The sequence below is a fragment of the Elephas maximus genome, chromosome 2, assembly GCF_024166365.1.
Source record: "Elephas maximus indicus isolate mEleMax1 chromosome 2, mEleMax1 primary haplotype, whole genome shotgun sequence".
In the NCBI taxonomy this organism is placed as follows: Eukaryota; Metazoa; Chordata; class Mammalia; order Proboscidea; family Elephantidae; genus Elephas; species Elephas maximus.
Genome location: NC_064820.1, coordinates 35,399,780 through 35,415,340, shown reverse-complemented (window position 1 = coordinate 35,415,340; position 15,561 = coordinate 35,399,780).

Below are 15,561 nucleotides of genomic sequence, written 5' to 3'. Positions count from 1 at the left end.
GGGTCAGATTCAACTTTGTCCTCAAAGTAACATCTTTGCTCTTAATACTTTAAAGAGGTCTTTTGCAGCAGAATTTCCCAATGCAATTATGTCACTTGATTTCTTGACTGCTACTTCTATGAGTTTTGATTGTGGATCCAAGTAAAATGAAATCCTTGACCACTTTAGTCTATTCTCTGCTTATTGTGATGCTGCTTATTGCTCCATTTGTGAGGATTTTTGTTTTCTTTATGTGAGGTGCAATCCATACTGAAGGCTGTGGCCTTTCACCTTGATCAGTAAGTACTTCAAGCCCTCTTTGCTTTCAGCAAGCAAGGTTGCGTCATCTGCATAATGCAGGCTGTTAATGAATCTTCCTACAATCCTGATACCACATTTTTCTTCATATAGTCCAGTTTCTCAGATTATTTGCTCAGCAGACAGACTGAAGAGATATGGTAAAAAGATACAACCCTGACACACAACTTTCCTGATTTTAAACTATGCAGTATCCATTTGTTCTGTTCAAAAGACTGTCTTTTGGTCTATGTATGAGTTCCACATGAGCAGAATGTATAATAATTATCCACAAATAGTGATATGAAAGCACAGATATATGAAGTTAAGATTATCCCAATCAGAATAAAAATAAAATAAAATGACAAAACAATGCCAATAAATTGTAGAATATTCATTTCAGACAACTAAAAGTAAAGAGAAAATCTTGAAGGAAGTCAAAGGTAAAGAAAGATACATTATATACAAAGTAACAAGATAAGATTTACAGAGGACGTATCAATAGAAACTATGCAAGCTAGAAGGCAATTGAGTGCCATCTTTAAATTTCTGCCCTGCTCTTGTTCCTTTTCTTCCAGTATTCCAATGCCACATAAGTTGGATCATTTGATATTATTCAAAAAATACTTGAGGTTTTCCTCATTTTTAAAAATATTTTTTCTTCCTTCTATTCTTCACATTAGATAATTTCTATCTTCAATCACACATAATTTTTCTTCTGCCATAGATAGTCACTCTAGTAATCACATCCAGTTGACTTTTTTTTTTTTTTTCTTAATTTCTGGTAATATTTTTGTTGTTTTTCTCAGTTCTAAAATTTCCCTTTGAGTCTTTTTTTAAAATTGTTTCTATCTCTTTGCTTAGGTTTCCCAGCTTTTCTTAATCTTTTCATTCATTGTTAAAATAATCTGCGTTACTTTATTTACCATAGATATGATAGAAACAAAAACAAAAACAAAAAACCTCTGGTCCACCTCATATCATATTAGGTGTATTTTCATTTTCTCAAGCATATGTTCAACTATTCTTCATAGTTGTTGTTGTTCTTAATTTGTTGTAACATTTTGGATTACATTTGTTTCATTGTGGATTCCTTGAATTCTGGAATTTTTCTCTGATTACTCTTGTTAATTATGATTAATTAGATATTTCCTTGATTAGTCTTGTACAACAGACTTTAGGTCTTGGGAAGTATTTCTGGTGTTAGTTCAGATCTTCTGTTTTAACTGACCTATTGTGAGTTTCTTGCAAGTGATTAAGGAGTTTGTCAAACACATGGGTAGACAGAATTGGGGATCCACTCATTGAATCTTTACTTTCTAGAATTTCCTCATAGTTTTCAGTTGTCACACTTTTCCGAGATTTGGTCTTCTGGTTCTCTCATCCAGAAAATCATTTTTTCCACCTACACCCATGCTATGTTGTGTGTATCACACTGACTTTATTAACCATAGGCTAAAAGCCAAAATGACAAAATTTTACTTCATATGGCATGTACTTCTTATGAGCTTCTCTCTGTTCATGCCCACCCTTCACCACTTTTAGGTAGTTGCTTTTATATTTTTCTGTTTTAAAGTTGTTATCTGAGAGAAGTTATTCAAAATATTCTTAGTCCATTTTTCACAGAAAAGAAAATTTTTACTTCTGTTTGCCTGAAAGATGGGTAGTACTGTTTCCTTTTCAGTTCTGATATTTATACTTTGCTTTCCTTGTTTGCCTCCACATGTAACTAACTTTATATTTAAGTATTTCATTCATTATTTTAAATATTGTTGTTATTGTTCTTTTTAGGTCCCATCCGGTCCATTTCTACTCTTAGTGATCCTACGTACAACAGAACTAAACACTGCCTGGTCTCACGCCATCCTCGCAATCCTTGTTATGTGTGAGCCTATTGTTACAGCCACTGTGTCAATCCATCTCATTGAAGGTCTTCCTCTTTTTCACTGACCCTCTGCTTTACCAAGCATGATGTCCTTCTCCAGGGACTGATCCTTCCTAATAATATATCCAAAGCGTGGGAGGTGTAGTCTTGCCATCCTTACTTCTAATGAGCGTTCTGGCTGCACTTCCTCCAAGACAGATTTTTTCCTTCTTTTGGCAGCCCATGGTATATCCAATATTCTTCACCAACACCACAATTCAAAGGTGCCAATTCTCCTTTGGTCTTCCTTATTCATCGTCCAGATTTCACGAGCGTAGGTGATTGAAAACAGCATGGCTTGGGTCAGGTGCACCATAGTTTCAAAGTGACATCTTTGCTTTTCAACACTTTAAAGAGGTCTTTTACAGCAGATTTGCCTAATGGAATATGTCTTTTGATTTCTTCACTGCTGCTTCCATGGATGCTGATTATGGATCCAAGTAAAATGAAATCCTTGACAACTTCAATCTTTTCTCCATTCATCGTTATATGTTGCTTATTGGTCCAGTTGTGGTGTAATCTATACTGAAGGTTGTAGTCTTTGATCTTTATCATGAATACTTCAAGTCCTCTTCACCTTTAGCAAGGAAGGTTGTGTCACCTGCATAACACTGGTTGTTAATGAGCCTTCCTCCAATTCTGATGTCACATTCTTATTCATATAGCCCAGCTTCTAGGATTATTTGCTCAGCATACAGATTGAATAGGCACGGTGAAAAGATACATTCCTGATACACACCTTTCCTGACTTTAAACCAAGCAGTATCCCCTTGCTCTGTTTGGATGGCTGTCTCTTGATCTATGCACAGGTTCTTCATGAGCACAATTAAGTGTTCTGGAATTCCCATTATTTGTAAAGTTATTCATAACTTGTTATGATCCACAGGATCAAATGCCTTTGCATAGTCAATAAATCTGCATAGTCACTAATGACTGAAGAAAAGATTAGTTGTGGAATGACTAAAAGTAAGAGATCATTAAAAAGACAGGAAAGACAGAAAAAGACCAAATTGGGTGTCAGCAGAGACTCTGAAACCTGCTCTTGAACATAAGGTAGCTAAAGCAAAAAGAAGAAATGATGAACTAAAAGAGCTGAATGGAAGATTTCAAAGAACGGCACAAGAAGACAAAGTAAAGTATTTTAATGAAATGTGCAAAGACCTGAAGATAGAAAACCAAGAGGGAAGAAAAGGCTCAGGATTTCTCAAGCTGAAAGAGCTGAATAAAAAACTCAAGCCTCCAGTTGCAGTAGTGAAGAAGTCTGTGAAGAAAATATTACATGATGCAGGAAGCATCAAAAGAAGATGGAAGGAATGAACAGAGTCATTATACCAAAAATAATTGGTCGATGTTCAACCATTTCAGGAGGCAGCATACGGTCAGAAACCAAAGGTACTGAAGGAAGAAGTCCAAGTGGCACTGAAGGCATTGGCGAAAAACAAGGCTCCAGGAATCGACGGAATACCAATTGAGATGTTTCAACAAATGGATGCAGTGCTGGAGGTGCTCACTTGTCTATGCCAAGAAATTTGGAAGATAGCTACCTCACCAACCAACTGGAAAGGGATCCATATTTATGCCTATACCAAAGAAAGTTGATCTAACAGAATGCAGAAATTATCAAACCATATCATTAATAGCATACACAAGTAAAATTTTGCTGAACACCATTCAAAAGTGGCCTGCAGCGGTACATTGACAGAGAACTGCCAGAAATTGAAGCCAGATTCAGAAGAGGACGTGAAACCAGGGGTATCATTATTGATGTCAGGTAGATCTTGCCTGAAAACAGAGAATACCAGAAAGATGTTTACATGTGTTTTACTGACTATGCAAAGGCATTTGACTGTAGATTTTAAATACTCCATTCCATTATTTTTTAAAGTGTTAAATTTTTTCCTAGTGGTCACATTTAACCTAATAACCTCATAAAATACATTAGTCTTATCTTTTGTTTTTCTTATTGTATACTCTTTTCTCACTTTTATTAACAGTGTGATGATCTAGTTATCACTTATTACCAATCCTTACACGTCCTTCACGAATTGCTAAAAGGAAATTAGTAATTATTTATCATCATTAATTCGAGGCCCAAAATATATGTTGCAATTTAACTGGTGGAAACAAGTGAAAAATTAGTGTAATCAAGGTCACTTGAAGAACAGAGCTTACAGTGACTTTAGCGTAGATTGTACTTAGAATAATTGTAATAGATAAGAATAGAAAGGTAGTTTATGACCATATTATGAGGCATTTTGAATTCCATATTTCATTATTAAGTTTCATGTTTTAAGATCTTGGGTGGTTTAATAAAGGTAAAACTAAACATTCTAAGTTTTTTTTTTTTCCTGTTTTGTTTTTGTTTATAGGTAGTGCTTAAGTTGTGGTTTCCATTCAAACTTCTTCATCTCTCTTTTTCTTTACTCTTAAAAAGTATCCTTCTTGCATCTCTTGTCTGGAGGGAAGATGAGAGGGCACAGGGGGCCAGAAGCTGCCCAAATGGACATGAGAGAGAGAGTGGAGGGAAGGACTGTGCTATCTCATTAGGGGGAGAGCAATTAGGAGTGTATAACAAGATGTATGTAAATTTTTGTATGAGATACTGAATTGATTTGTAAACTTTCACTTAAAGCCCAATAAAAATTAATTTAAAAAAAGTATCCCCCTTAAATTGAATTATTCAGAATCAGATCCTTAGGTGAGGATTCATTTGTAAGTAGTTAATTAAGGGAATACTCCTAAGAAGAAGCAATAAGTAAACTGATAAAGAAGAGCAGGGAAGAAGGTTACACCAAGCAAGGATGCAATTGTAGGTGATGTTCCAGCCCCAGCCATAAATTACACCAGATAATTTGTTCTGACTTTGGGAATGGGAGCTGAACTTTCTTCTGTAATCATCATTTATTGACTAAAGGATGCCTCTGAATTGCCTTTGCTCTCTGCTTATGCAAGCAGAGCTACTCCAATACCCGAAGGGCAGTATCTTGAGGAAAAGTTGCAGTTGAAGTCTTGATTTTATAGTCAAACACACCATGAAGCTAAGCGAGTGTCTCATATAAAAGGTATGAGAAATTTAAGAGTACCTGAGCTAGACACTGAGTATCCACTAAATCTTAAATACTAAATGATTTATTTCCTTTATAATAATACAGTTAAGCATTTTCAAATTTCTCCCAAACCAATATCCTCCATAAAGTCTTCATATTATAATTAACAAAATAGACTACCACACACATCTGCATTTCTAACTGTTCATGTAAACTCTTTTAAAATATCTAATATAAGGGGTGGGAATAGATTGAATGTGTGTGTTGAGGAAGTGGGACAGTTGAGCTTAGGTTATCGGGTTCATTGTTTAAAAATAACCAGAAAATCCTGATATTTTATTTCAAGGAAACTAATTTTATTATAAATAAAATAAAATCCAGAGGTCTTAAGAAATTTATAAAACACAAAGGCTTGTAAAGTCAATCAACTAGTTATCAGAACCAACAATCTAATGTCAGGTTTATATAAATTCATTTAAGAGTTCTTTTCACAAGTTTGTGCTGCAATTTTCCTTAATTATTAATATCTATTACTGCAACTCTCATCACTTGAAATCCAGCCATTGAATGCTTGAAAGTATGTCTGGGGGGAGCTGAGTGTAGGAACAGAGAAGTTACTGGTTTCTAATACAGTAGTAAGTTCATTAATGTTGAGCGTATTTTAATTAGAATGGATTCTCTTTTTTTGTGTACTTACAAATTAAACCAAAAGACCAACCACTGCCGTCGAGTGGATTCCGACTCATAGCGACCCTATAGGACAGAGTAGAACTGCCCCATGGAGTTTCCAAGGAGCGCCTGGTGGATCGGAACTGCTCTTGTACTTCACTTATGAATTAAAAAAAAAAAAAAAATTTACTGTGTACTAAATAAGCTATTCCATTACACTCTTATTTTCTTGAAATAAGAGTAGCAGAATTTTCTGATTATATTATTAAAATTACTTGAACTACCTGAACTAAAAAAAAAAAAAAATAGGATATAACAACTCAATAGTAAGTAAGTGTAGTTTCCTATAAATATAGCAATCACTGAAAATTTAGTTGAATTTCACTAAACTATAAAATTTTTTAATATAAAAAGTAGGCCAAGACTGTCTAATGATAAAAAAATTTTAATAGAGGACTGCAAATTCTATGCTCCTCTACATTTGTGCAGCTAGCAATACTGTAAACCAAACCAAACCCATTGCCATAGAGTCGATTCTGACTCATAGAGCAATACTGTAGGAATCTGAAAATGAAGACTATTTCCAAATAAAGTTATTTGATTATTTGCAAACATGTAAGTAAAAGAAGTGTTGCCCTGAATTTATTTTAAAATCTTGGAAGGTATTTTATTATATATGCATCTGCTCACATACTTCTGGTTAAAATCACGTATTCCCTACCAAGTTCCAAAGACAGAAATATGCTCATCACTCTTTCAAATATTTGAAAGAGAATTTTGGATAACACTTGTTGACACGATTTCAGACAGTGCTAGGGAGAGCAAAAAGGGTCCAAATTCTCCAAATGGTGAGAGTCCAAGCCAGTTCATTCAAACTATTATGAAAAACATACCTATCATCTCTGAATAGAAGAATTAAGACTACTTGTATGTCTAAATGCTCTATTTGTTTACATTGACTACAGCCCCAACAGAAACCCTGGTAGCTTAGTGGTTAAGTGCTATGGCTGTTAACCAAAAGGCCGGCAGTTCAAATCTACCAGGTGCTCCTTGAAAACTCTGTGGAGCAGTTCTACTCTGTCCTATAAGGTCACTATGAGTCAGAACTGACTCAATGACAAGGAGATCTTTTATGACCCCAATAGTAACAAATGTAATAATTCTGCTATAACTTCCTGACTCAGTATAATCTCTTTCATTGACACACCAAGACTAGATGCTTGCATTTTCAACATTTGTTAACAGAAAAATCATTTTTAAATCCCTCCCCTTTCCTTTTAGGAAGTTAATATAAATATACCCATTTCCCTTTACTATGTATGCCATATGAACATGAGCTTTGCCCAGTGAATGTGAAGAGAAGAAATTTGAAACTTGAGAAAGAGCAGTGATGACAGGTATTAGAAATTTCAAAGTGAAAGATGCACTCTGAAATGTCTTAGTTATCTAGTGCTGCTATAACAAATACCACAAGTGGATGGCTTTAACAAACAGAAGTTTATTCTCTCACAGTCCAGTAAGCTAGAAGTCTGAATTCAGGACTCCAGCTCCAGGGAAATCCTTCTCTCTCTGTCAGCTCTGGAGGGAGGTCCTTGTCATCAATCTTCACTAGGTCTAGGGAATTTTCTGCATTGGAACCCCAGGCCTAAAGGATGCCCTGTGCTCCCGGCTCTGATTTCTTGATGGTATGAGGCCCCCCTGTCTCTCTGATTGATTTAAGATACAACCTAATTTTGTAGATTGAATCCTGCCTCATTAACATAACTGCCACTAATCCCACCTTACTGACATCATAGAGGTGGGATTTACAACACACACCAAAATCACTTCAGATGAAAAAATGGTGGACAATCACACAATACTGAAAATCATGGCCTAGCCAAGTTGACAGATATTTTGGGGGACACAGTTGAGTCCATGACATTCCACCCTTTGGCCCCCCAAAATTCATGTCCTTGTCTAACACAAAACATGTTCACCCCATCATATCATAGCAAAAGTTTTAAATCAACTCCAAGTCCCAAATCCAAAAATTCCTCTTCATCTGTGAAATGTAGAATACAAGTTATTTGTTTCCAAAAGTACAATGGTGGAACAGGCACAAGCTAGACATTTCTATTACAAATGGGAGAAATTGGACAGAAAGAAGGGATAACAGGTACCAAGCAAATCAGCAGAATACATTACATTAATGCTAAAGTCTTGAAAATAATTCTCTGTTCTCTGAGGCTATTTAGACAATGGCCCTGCTCTCTGGATTCTAGGTATTGGTCACACTGTCTGGATTCTGAGTAGAAACCCTTCGGCCCCTGGCTTCAGCTACACCTTCTAGGCCCACTGGAATGGCAACTGTGCTCCCTCAAATTTGGGCAGTCCCATTCTCCTCGTCTGTCTGAGTGGTGACTCCACCCTTTGAGACCCCAGAGGAGGTGGCCATACCCTCTGAGACTGAGGCAGCTCTGCTTCTTGTGTTCCTCGTCTCTTCAGCTTCTGTTTCTAGTTCCTCGGTCTCTTGGGCCCTCATTTAATTATTAACAAAATTGTGGGTAGTTTAGGATACAATGATGGCAGGAGAAGCACTCTGAACTTATTCTGGTTTTGGAAATCAGAGTAGGATACGTTTCATAAGCATTCATACAAATGAGCCATATTCTATATTAAAAATTGTTGTCTGTCTTTGGAATATCAGAGAAGGAGACAGCTTTGGGTTATTCATTTCTCTACTTTTTCATTCCCACAAACACCCTTTACAAATGCATGAGTTTGGAAAATCAACTTGTTCAATGATAAATTAAAAAAAAAGAGAGAAATAAATGCTGTCATAGTGAAAAATGCAGACAACCCCCCAAAACTGATAAAAATCAATTAATATTGACCAGAAAAATATTTCATAAAGAAAATTAAAATTGGTGATAAATATTCTTTTATGAATTAAAAAAAGAAGAAATGGTCTCTTTGAAGACAATCCTTGAAGGAAAATGTCAAGGACAGGTAGGAAATCATAAGACTAAAGAAAGAGATGAAATGTCAGCTAAGTAAACTAACAAAAGAAGAAGAAAATCCCTGAAAAGAAAATAAAATTGGAAGAATAAGGAGTATAGAGTATTGGAAAATACAGTAAGGTCATGGAGGATGGACATGAGGAAACTCACTAAAACAAAAAAAGACACAATTAAAGAAATAGTGAGACACTTAGACATAGAAGATAGAAAGAGCCAATATATACACAAATGAAGTCACAAAAAAGAAAATCAAAACAATAGGGAAAAAAAAGAAACAATTGTTTAAAGATAAATTTTCTAAAGGTTATCTGAAATAAAAAAAAGTGCACCCCACATATGTGACTCATACTCTTTCTATCTTATTGTTATAATGCCCTCAACAAGAGGTATTTTCATCTCATTACCAAATACAGCTGGCTTACCTCCTATCACCATATCTGAACTCTGTCCGGTGGGAGTAGGTTAAAAAAAAAAAAAAAAAAGACAGAAATAGGGAAGAGAATATTTGCTTTCATTAAGGGTTCATCAAAATACCACAGCCTTTATTCAATTGCCTTTTTTTATATGTAATGCAGGAATAATGCAAATTTTATTGGTATTAAAGAACCAACTAAAATGTGTTTCATTAAAAAAAGAATGGTAGAGTAGCTACTGAAGGGACACTACATCCAGTCCTCAATTATTGACATTGTTAGGTTCCGAAGACCATGTGTTTTGCAGAAATTGGTGTTCTGTGAAAACGGAGGATGACCATACCAGATCACAAAATGGAGGGTAACTACATCATTATATAATAGCCAAATAGTATCATTACATAACTGCCAATCCACTGAGAATCATGGCCCAGCCAAGCTGACACTTAACCTTAACCATCACAGTCAGCATTACTCTAGTATAGCACCTCAGCTTTCATTACTCCTAGAGTACATTGCTAATGCAAAATAGTTGGATAAATTTTTTACTATTGTCATAAATGTGAAATGTCCTATAATGAGATAGCCAATAAATGAGCAGATGTAGTTGGCTCTATCACAATGCTTGAAAAATACACTTGGAAATACATACAAGAGGTAACACTAGGAGATGGAGGAGAAGGAGAAAACTAGTAGGATAGGAGATAAGGATTGGTAGGATTTTCAGTAGGTAGTTTTACTGATATTAGAATCATGTAAATATATTCTGTATTCCAAAACATAATTTAAAATATATGATTAAACTTGTAGCAAATCAAATACACATACTTCAAAAAACCCATTGCCGTCGAGTGGATTCCGACTCATAGCGACCCTATAGGACAGAGTAGAACTGCCCCCGTAGAGTTTCCAAGGAACGCCTGGAGGATTTGAACTGCTGACCTCTTGGTTAGCAGCTGTAGCACTTAACAACTTCGCCACCAGGGTTTCCAAAATACATATAGTGACATTAAATGAATATGAAAGAAGACAAGATACGTGTGGGTAGGTTGGGCACTTGACACAGTGAGAATGATTAGTAAAATTGATTACCTTTAAAAGTGTGTTTTTATAGTAGTGTTTGGGCAATTTCTTTGCTCTATATTCTCACTTTGCTTTCAAACATAAATATTATCTCTGGAGTATATGTAATAAAATTCTAGAAAAAAAGGTAAAATGATAGTAATTACTTCTAGAATTTCTCATGATACTGAAAATTGAAATACAACATTGGTTATATGAAAATATAAATACTTTGCTGAATTAAATAATTTTTTTAGATTTCCCTATTTATAACTTTTCAGTTTGAAGGTACTGAGAGCTATGGTGTGCTACAGCGGCTAACTGAAAAGTCTGCAGTTTGAATCAACCAGCTGCTCCTTGGAAACCCTATGGAGCAGTTCTTCTCTGTCCTCTAGGGTTGCTATGAGTCGAAATAGACTCCATGGCAACAGGTTTAGATTTGAGCTGGATTAGCTACTGCTCTCAATAGGCGTGGCCATTAGTGCTGTGGAATCGGATTGCTAAATTATTCAAATTTCTGGGCGTTCAGACCAATTCTGTCATCAATGTAATCAAATTAACCACATTGTCTGTTTTAAGTTCTAAGTATTCTAAGATTAACAGCTCCAAGTTATTTTCTCCTGTTTAACAGCTTAAAAATTGTCTACACATACATGTGGAATAAACTGGACCATTGATCTTGCATCAGCATATGCCATCTACTAATGTCCAAACACTTAGATGAGAACTTGAAAGAAAGAATGCAAGAAATAAAGGAAGAAGGGAGGGTGGAGAGAAAGAACACATGCAGACTGTATTGTATGGCAAATTAAAAAAAAAAAAAAAGGTTATATTCTATATTTGAGTTGATCTCCACCGCCCAGCCTGTAGTTCAATTTCAATGAATTGAAATATGTTCTAGGTACCCAAACAAAATATTTAAATAAAACTGATCTAAGTATTGAAACAATTACTTCTTGATAATGGAGGGTTTCATTTTGAGAATATTGTCACATAAATGTGATTGATTTCTATTTTGAGTAATTAGATCACTGGATAATCTGAAAAAATAAGCTTTGGCAACTTAAGATATTTCAACTTGGTCTAATCCTCAACATGAAAGAGATAATCATAACTGAGAAGGTGGGTGTTATTCCAACAACACTGGGCTTTCTGAGAGCTAGATATTAAATATAGAAAGAAAAGTAAAGAATTTTCTAGAAAAATACCTTAGGCCTCTTGTATGCAAACATTTCCTTCAGGTCTAAATGTACACTTTTTTTTTTTTAATTGTGCTTTAAGTGAAAGTTTACAAATCAAATCAGCCTCTCACACAAAAAGTTACATACACCTTGCTACATACTCCCAATTGCTCTCCCCCTAAAGACACAGCCCGCTCCCTCCCTCCACTTTCTCTTTTTATGTGAAATGTACACTTTTGTTTAGAAAAAATTTCATCCTTGAATAAAAAAACCTTGATTTTATTTGCAGTGATTTTTAATAAAAAATAAATGAATTTTGACTGTTTTTAAGGAGGAGTAGGATATTTATGGGGAAAGAAGTTTTAGGAAGGCTCAAGGGGAAATGTCAGTATCTGCTAAAGAAGAATGGAAATGTCATTTTGCATTTTCAAAAACATGATTATGGCTTTGCCGTGGAATTCACAAAACCTCTTATGGCAAGGGAAAACTTTACTTGATTAAGTGGCACCAGACATAGATATATATCAAATCATAACTACAGTGCCTACCAGAGAAATTTTCGTTGATGTCCAGGGAAGATAAGCTATTTAATATTGCAGTGTGTTTTGCGCTCATATTTGAGTGGAAATGCACCACAAGGACCACAGCATTAAACTCTGTCAATTTTTGAATTTCGATTGTCTGCATGAGTAAGCATCATTTCCTAATAATAGCCAGAATGCTTATCGTTCAGTTTAAACACATTTCCTTTTGATGAAAAAAAAAAATGCTATTTATGTCCTTAAGAAGCGTGAACACTCCTTAAACACCACTCCTCCTGTGTTTAGTTATCTCAAGACTCTAGATTTACTGTCAATAAGCTGGGCACTTAATATAGCATGAAGGTCCCTAGGTGGCGAGAGCAGTTTGTGCTATACTATAACCTGAAGACTGGCAGTTGGGATTCACCCAGTGATACAGTAATACTACAGAACAAAGACCTGGTGATCTGCTCCCATAGAGATTAAAACCAAAAAACCCCCAAACCCATTGCCATCCAGTCGATTCCGACTCATAGCGACCCTATAGGACACAGTAGAACTGCCCCATGGAGTTTCCAAGGACTGCCTGGCAGATTCGAACTGCCAACCTTTTGGTTAGCAGCCACAGTACTTAACCACTAGCCACCAGGGTTTCCCCTATAAAGATTACAGCTAAGAAATTCTATGGAGTAGTTCTACTTTGTAATATGTGGAGTCACCGTGAATTGGAATCAGCTCCAGGGCAACAGGTTGGTTGGTTGGTTGGTTGGTGAGTTGGTTGGTTTTTGATATAGCACATTGTGCCTAAATGAGTGCATTCACATTGTAGGCACTGAGTACCTATCTGTTGAGTGAATTGATGAACATATGAAAAAATAAATATTTTGAATGTTTATTTATTTAGAAGCCCTGGTGCCGCAGTGGGTAAAACGATTCACTACTAACTGAAAGGTCAGCAGTTTGAAACCACCAGGGATTCCTCCAGAAAAAGATGTGGCCTGCTTCCATAAAAATCTGCAGCCTTGGAAATCGTATGCGGTCACAGTGGATTGAAATCGACTCGACTTCAGTGGGTTTGATTTGGTTTATTTATTTATTTATTTCATTATTCTGTGATCACCATTCAATCGAATGGAACATATAGTTTTTGATTGTTATGTTCTGAAGGCTCTATGTGTTTAATCAGAGTACTGTTGCAGGTGGTCCTACGGCAAATTGTGTTTTCTGCAGCATACTCTCTCAAGGAGAGGTAATTTGAGGCAAGATCAGCAGGACAGGTTAACATTATCATTGAGTAATAAACATCGTTTTCCTTAGTGTATGGTAATGTGCACTGATTTTAACACATGCTCAAAATTCATTTCATTTTGATGACTAATTTAGCTTGTTGTTAAGCTTTTATATAATTTTTCACGCACGTGATGAAAAATGTTTCCAAAAATTCTCAGGTAATAAATGGAAAAGTGAGACATTGTCACTTTCTATCCTGAACAACTTCTAACTTTTCTTATTTTTAGTCCTGGCTGCTACCACCAAACTCCAAATAATATGCATATATATGAGAGACAAGGGATTTATTCACTTAACACTAACGTTGACCTCACCATTCCGAATAAGTTCTCTAAATAAGATTTTAATCTTTAATTCTTCTATTTACACTGTTGCAGATTGGGTTTTCCACGGAGCAGTCTCTGAGATGGAGATTAGCATGCAGGATGTTTTCTAGAGAGTGCTCTGACAATCAGCACCTGTGGGAGAAAGTCAAGAAGGAATGGGCAGGGGAAAAAATGTCGGCTGCCAGGAAGTCTCAACAAAGAGCTCTCAAGCTGGGATGGTATTTCAGAGTTGTCCCAAGTTGGGGCATTCAGGCTGGGGATTTATACCCCCATTTTTTTTTTTATGACTGGAGCCCTGGTGGTACAGTGGTTAAGAGCTTGGCTGCTAGCAGTTCGAATCCACCAGCCGCTCCTTAGAAACCCTACCAGGCAGTTCTACCCTGTCCTATAGGGTCACTATGAGTCGGAACCAACTCAATGGCACGTAACAACAACAACAACATTGACCAATCAATGTCATTACGAGTCATAATTGACTCCACAGGCAAAAGGTTTGGTTTTTGGATTAACCAGTTGTTAGGATTCCCTACATGAGTCAAACAATGAATCACTGGACTACTAAAAGGTTATCAGTTCAGATACATCCAGAGGCACCTCCAAAAAAGGGCCTGGAGATCCATTTCCTAAAGATCACAACCAAGAAAACCTTGTGGAGTACAGTTCTACTTTGATACATATGGGCTTTTCATAAGTCTCCATCAACTCCAGTGCAAATGAAAACTAGTAATTAGATGTGGTTGCTTGAAAAAAAGGGATGTGACTTTGGCGGGGGGGGGTGGCTCTCTTTGGTCAAGGGCAATTCTTGAATTAGCAAGCAGTTGAGGGCTCAGATGGCTACATTTCCAGCAGTGAAGGGGAAAACAAAAACAAAAACAAAAACACTTCAGTTCTAAAGCAGTATCTGTGTAGTGCACCACAGTGTTCACCAAGCTGAACTTCAGAATTTCAGCTAAGGAATAAAACCTCCATTTTGTTCCCTGGACCTTTGATTGCATGTCTCGACTCTTAATAAATAGCTTAAATACACAAGGGTGTCATTTTCTCTCATGTAATGCATTGCCGTCAAGTTAATTCTGTCTCACAGTGACCCTATAGCAACCCTATAGGACAGAGTAGAACTGCCCCATACGGTTTCAAGGAGCACCTGGTGGATTCAAACTGCTGTCCTTATGGTTAGCAGCTGTAACTCTTAACCACTCTGCCACCAGGGTTTCCCTCTCACATAAAGGATGGCAGAAATAGGAAGTCGGGGGCTGGCATGGTGACTCTAGTAATTATGAGCACAAGCAACTTCCTGCTCTTCCATCCATAGCACTGGTTTCCATGTTCCATGTTACTTCATGTCTAAGGTGGATGTTGGAATCCCGTTTCATCCCATTCCAGACAGCAGAAATTAAGGACCAAAAGGCACACCCAAGTGGCTCTTTCACCTAAGATATTCTTCTCAATATTCTGAGCACGTAGCACAGCCACTTGGTACTTGTAGTATTAAGGAAGACCAGGAGATGTCAACTTTAAGCTTAGTATATTACAATAATGAAATATTGTTGGGTTCTGGTGCAGTGGTTAAGAGCTTGGATGCTAACCAAAAGTCTGGCCATTTGAATCCACCATCTGATTCTTGGAAACCCTATGGGACAGTTCTACCCTGTCCTATAGAGTTGTTGTGAATCGGAATCGACTTGATGGTAAAGGGTTTGTTTGGTTTTGGGTCTCTACTGCAGAAGGCACTAAATAACTATGGGAACCAGCAAGCTCTGAGTCTCTTATGCATGTGTATGTGTGTGTGTGTGTGTGGTGTGTATGTGTTAGCTCTGGCAAACAATAATCATTTTTTCGCAGAATTTGTT